This window comes from Bufo gargarizans, chromosome 3 (assembly GCF_014858855.1).
Source record: "Bufo gargarizans isolate SCDJY-AF-19 chromosome 3, ASM1485885v1, whole genome shotgun sequence".
In the NCBI taxonomy this organism is placed as follows: Eukaryota; Metazoa; Chordata; class Amphibia; order Anura; family Bufonidae; genus Bufo; species Bufo gargarizans.
In genome coordinates, this window is record NC_058082.1 from 496,347,907 (window position 1) to 496,354,222 (window position 6,316).

Genomic DNA, 6,316 nt, shown 5'->3' on the forward strand with positions numbered 1-6,316 from the left:
TATGGGATAAATACTGTTATAGTTTAATAGTACTGGTGTTTCTCACGCGGCGATGGCCATGATGTGTATTTTTTTATTGTTTATGTTGTTGTTTTTTTCATTTCATATTTTTATTTTTAAAAACTTTTTTCTTCCCTTGTTCATAGTCGTCATAGGAAACTATAACAAGAAATCATCGGCTTTCTTCTGTCATAGACTCTAATGCATTAGCATCGGAATCCACGAGAAATACTTGGGCCAGATTTATCATTAGCTCAAGTTAAAATAATGGAGTGAAAAAGTTGCAAATATTTGCGCAATTGCTAAAACTGCGCAATTTTTTTTAACTTTTATTGGCTCTGCGCTATGCTCGCCAGTTTTCTGAAAGTGGGCGTGTTTTCTTATGTAAATGAATCTCTAGACAGATTTACTATTGCGACAATATAAAAAAAGTCGCAAAAAATTGTGCAAGTTCACTCCAGTGAGGACCATTCTTACCTTTTACGACTTTTCAATAGAACATGCGACTTTTTCGTAAAGGCGTGCGACTTTTGTAAAGCCGCTTACTGAAGGATAAACTGCTACCGTCAAACCACATTTATCACAGTATTAAAGGACCATTAATACATCTGACTTAGCCAAAAGTGACTTTGCACATATGTAACAGTGGAGTAAGATGTAAGGCCTCATGCACAGGAACGTTGTTTGTTTCCGTGTCCGTTACTTTTTTTTTGCGGATAGGATGCGGACGCATTCATTTCAATTGTTCCGCAAAAAAGTATGTCCGTTCCGTTGCCCCGCTAAAAAAATAGTGCATGTCCTATTTTTTTCTAGTTTGCGGACAAGCATAGGCATTGTTACAATGGATCCGCAAAAAAAATTATGCCATATGTTCCGTTTTATTTTTTTGCGGATACACAATTTTCAGACCGCAAAACACATACGTCGTGTTCATGTAGCCTTAGGCCCCCTGCACACGAACGTGTGCTTCCCGTTGCCAGATGAGGACAGCATTCACTTGAATGGGTCCGCAAATCCGGAGATGCGGAATGGTGCGGAACAGAAGCACGGAACGGAACCCTACGGAAGCACTACGGAGTGCTTCCGTGGGGTTTCGTCCCGTACTTCCGTTCCGCGAAAAGATAGAACATGTCCTATCTTTTTGCGGAACGGCGGGATCAACTGAATGGGTCCGCGATCCACTGCGGCTGCCCCACGGACTGTGTTTGTGCATTGCGGCCCGCATTTTGCGGGCTGCAGCACGACCATGGGGTGCACACGTTCGTGTGCAGAGGGCCTTAGTGTAATGATAAATCTGGGCCACAGTGTTTCTATGGGTTCCATAGGAACTAATGTGCGGTAGCCTCCTACCATTGATGAGGCTGCCAGACATACACTCCGGCTCTCCCGATCCGCACTGGGGGGAGCCGGAACACACCTGAAAGGGTGCGCTTCCGGGTTTTTGCGCCTGCATATGCCATGGTCATGTTTGACCATGGCATTTGAGGGGTTAAAAGTATGCATTCGACATTATAGAAGATATAGCGGATGGCACTCGTGAGAGGGCACTATTTGTAATTTCTCCTGTAGTTCACAGGGGGGATTGGGAACTAAAAATTCATAAAAGTGGCCCCATGTTGTAGGTAGGTCCAAACTTACAGAAGATGGGGCAACATAATTAGGCAGGGCCAACAGAAGAAGGCAGAGCCAGCAATACCATAGTGCAGAGCAATATACCACTCCTGCTGAACCAAATACCACAGTGCAGCAGAAACATACTGCCACCTGCTGACCAGTATTGAACTGTATCGCTGTACTGAGGACAGAGATACAGTTGAATTCAGGAGGACACCTGCAGCTGCTGGCCAGGTGCCTAGGAAAGAATCTGATCATTAAGGCCTCTTTCACACGAGCGTGACGGATTAGGTCCAGATGCGTTCAGGGTGCGTTCATGAAACTCGCACTATTTTGCAAGCAAGTTCAGTCAATTTTGTCTGCGATTGCATTCAGTTGTTCAGTTTTTTCCGCGCGGGTGCAATGCGTTTTGATGCGTTTTTCACGCGCGTGATAAAAACTGAAGGTTTACAAACAACATCTCTTAGCAACCATCAGTGAAAAACGCATCGCACCCGCACTTGTTTGCGGATGCAATGCGTTTTTCACGCAGCCCCATTCACTTTTATGGAGCCAGGGCTGCGTGAAAAACGCAGAATATAGAACATGCTGCGATTTGCACGCAACGGAGAACTGATGCGTGAAAAACAACGCTCATGTACACAGACCCATTGAAATGAATGGGTCAGGATTCAGTGCGGGTGCAATGCATTCACGTCACACATTGCACCCGCGCGGAAAACTCGCTCGTGTGAAAGGGGCCTAACTACCTGGCTGGCGGCCATCAGAAGGGCTTTGGTGGCCCTCCTGGGGATCGGCCCACTGGAAAATTTCCCTGTAGGGTCTATGGCCAATCCACCCCTAGTATCTGGTGTATTAAAAAGGGTCACTTGCTTTGAATTTAATGAGTCCCAGGACAAGTGGACGGCTAGCTGCAAATACAAACATGGGTATGCTTTCTGTGGGGGTAGACAACCCATGTCTAGATGTTTTAAGACGGCAAGTTTGACTGGTTTGTTTCCTCACACTTTCCATTCACGTGCTATTCGCAAGAAGAGTTTCTGTGGTATTACAGATTTTCCTGCTTTATATGACTGATGATGTCCAATACACCATTGTCTGTGTGTACGCACTCAATGTCTGACAGACTGCATTCCTCACATGATTTTTTTTTTTTTTTTTTTATATAATCTTTATTAGCTTTTGTCATTTGTCATTCCAATAGCATGTCGCAATAGTATGATAATTTGATAGGAATTAACACATGTAATACATTACATCTGGGGCTCACATGATTCTTTAAAAGAGCGCAGAAATTGGCCAAAGAAGCAGTAGTTATCGGTGGTGATTTTAACGTGCCAGTGAACGCCAGTTTAAATTACCGTAGTGTAACGGGTTCACACTGAGCTGATCTTAAAGGGACACTGACAGGCCCTAAAAACATATTTAGTTATTCCTATGCAGTCATAAATCTTTTAAAGTGTATTCCAATCACATAAGAGTACCCCCTGTCTGCATTTTAAACCATGTAAAAACAACTTTATGTTCATCTGTCAATCACCTTCCTTTATGCCCAAGGGGTGGTTTTTCTCCTACCTTTGTGCCCAGCCGTGCCCCAACTGTCGTTTCCTAGCGCCGCCCAGCTCATTATTACTCACTGCGCTGGGCGGCTCTTACATTCCCCGATCCTGTCAGATCCTGCGCATGCCTGATAAGAGACTTATGGGCATCAACCTCAATCGGACCATCTGCGCAAGCCTGAAAATGAATGCGCCTGCGTCCCGTTTTCTTCTATGCGGCTGCTCTCTGTCTCCTGCTGCGCCGGCGCCGGATCTCTCCTCCAAGGCACTCGTATCCAGCGCTTCATGTCATCAGAAATTCTAATAGTTAATGCGCCTGCGCCGGACAAGAAACTCAGTGAGGGCGGAGAGAAGAGTAAAAGCCGCCCAGCGCAGTGAATAATAATGAGCTGGGCGGCACTAGGAAACGACAGTTGGGGCGCGGCTGGGCACAAAGGTAGGAGAAAAACCGCCCCTTGGGCATAAATGAAGGTGATTGACAGATGACTATAGAATTGTTTTTACATGGTTTAAAATGCGGACAGGGGGTACTCTTATGTCATCTGAATACACTTTACTAGACGTATGACTGCATAGGAATAACTAAATATGTTTATAGGGCCTGTCAGTGTCCCTTTAAGGATGTTCTTAACGACACACACTACCATGATATTTGGAGATACCAACATGCCGGGTAAAAAGATTTTACTTTTATTTTCCCAGTACACTTATCACAATCTCGTATAGATTATTTTTTGATTTCTAGAGATCTGTTATTCAGGGTAGCCAGGTCGGACATTGGGTTCGCTACTTGGTCTGATCATGCTCCTGTAAGTATTCTGATTGATAATGGAATTCCTAATCCTAATCCACCAAAATAGAAGCTTAAAGGGGTTATTCTGAATCAGAGCTGAACCCGTACATACCCCCATTTTCATCCAGGCAACCCCACTGATATGCTTTGCCCTACGCTGAATCGTGCAGGGCAATGGCTTTTTTTGGAGATACGGTGACGTACCGGGCTTTCCATGGGGAAAAATAAGAGGAGGCTTCCGCCTAGCAGTGAGCCCAGTGACGTCACCAGCACTAATGGGTGGGCTTTAGCTCTGCCCTAGCCTGTAAAACGGCTAGGGCAGCGCTAAAGCCCGCCCATCGGTGCTGGTGATGTCACCGGCACAACTGCTAGGCGGAAGCCTCCACCTAAGGCTCCTTTCACACTAGCGTTCGTCGGTCCGCTCGTGAGCTCCGTTTGAAGGAGCTCACGAGCGGACCCGAACGCCTCCGTCCAGCCCTGATGCAGTCTAAATGGAGCGGATCCGCTCAGACTGCATCAGTCTGGCGGCGTTCAGCCTCCGCTCCGCTCGCCTCCGCACGGCCAGGCGGACAGCTGAACGCTGCTTGCAGCGTTCAGCTGTCCGCCTGGCCGTGCGGAGGCGAGCGGATCCGTTCAGACTTACAATGTAAGTCAATGGGAACGGATCCGCTTGAAGATGACACCATATGGCTCTTTCAATTTACATTGAAAGTCTGAACGGATCCGCTCAGGCTACTTTCACACTTAGAAATTTTTCTGAACGGAGCCTCCATCTGCATTAATATGATCGGATTCGTTCAGAACGGATCCGATCAAGCGCTAGTGTGAAAGTAGCCTAATAGTGTTAAATACATAAACAAAAAAGCCCTTGCCCTGCGCAGCCCTAATATCAGGGGGGCCGGAGGAGTGAAAGTGGGGTTATGTCCGGATTCAGCTCTAAACCCGGACAACCCCTTTAATCCCTATTTCCTCAAATGTGTGCAGAGAGTAGATGAGTATCGCTCTCACTTAGACTTAGGTAAATTCTTCAATATTAATGCTACTGAGGAGATACCTGTTGGTTATGTATTAGAGAAGACACTAGTAGCTTGTGATGAGGCAGACCTTGGTTTACTTGTGTGGATTAAGTTCCAAACATACAAGACATTTCAGCAAACTGTAACAGCAGCCATCTTGGTATAAAGAGAGAGAGCGAGAGAGAGAGAGAGAGAGAGAGAGAGAAAAACCAACAAGTTTTACACCTATACACAACTGGTAACCTTAACATACAGTGCCATCTACTGGTCAAGTGATATTAATACACAATACTGTATATGGTACAGGCTGTTACATCCCCAACACACCTTCTCGACGGCATGTGCATAATTATACGACATTCAGTCTCTTTTGTAGAAAACAATGACGTTCCCTTGGCAAAGGTTTGGTGAGTGGGTCTGCAGTCATCTCCTCTGATGGACAGTACTGAATGTGGGTAACTCCTTGTTCTCGCATGTCCCTGAGCAGATGATATTTTACATCAATGTGCTTGGTTCTTGGGTTAATCTTCTCAGAGTGTGTAAGCTTTATGCATCCCTGATTGTCTTCAAAGATGGGTGTTGGTTGTGACATATTCAGTCCCATGTCTAGTAGTAGTTGACAAATCACTTCTTGACATGCATGTGCTGCTGCTATGTATTCCGCTTCAGTTGAAGAGAGTGCAACAGTCACCTGTTTCCGATAGTTTTGCGACCAGCAGGGAGTTCTGTTAGTGACAAAGTTTTATTTTCTTAAAGTGATTTTATTTCTTCTTCAGCTGCTTTTCTCCATTGATTGACTTCCCTTCTTGGCAAAGTTTCTATGTCTTCCCAGGATGTTGGCTCCTGTGTTTGGTGTGTTTTAGCAGCGTATGATAACCTACGGGGTGGTATCCCTTTTGTGATCCGAGAGGATCTTCTGATTGCTTGTTGTTCAGTGGGTTCTACTGGATTGTTGATTGTAAGTTCCACTTCTTGTTCTGGCTCTTGTCCTGCTTCGCATGGGTCAGCGTTCCTTGCTGATTCAGCGTGCAAATACTCTTTCATCAAAATAAACACTGCGTCTTACTGTGACCTTGTTGGTCTTTGGACAAAGCGTACTATATCTCTTACTCTGCTCACTGTAGTCCACCAGAATGCCTTCTATGGCTTTGTTCTCCAACTTGGAGCGTTTCTCACTTGGAATGTACTGTAGGCCTATGCTTTACAGCCAAACACTCTGATGTGCCCTACGTTAGGTTTTGATCTATTCTACATTTCATAAGGTGTACTCTCAATAGATTTTGATGGGAGCCCGTTTTGTAGGTATGTTGCAGTCATTATCGCTTCTCCTCAGT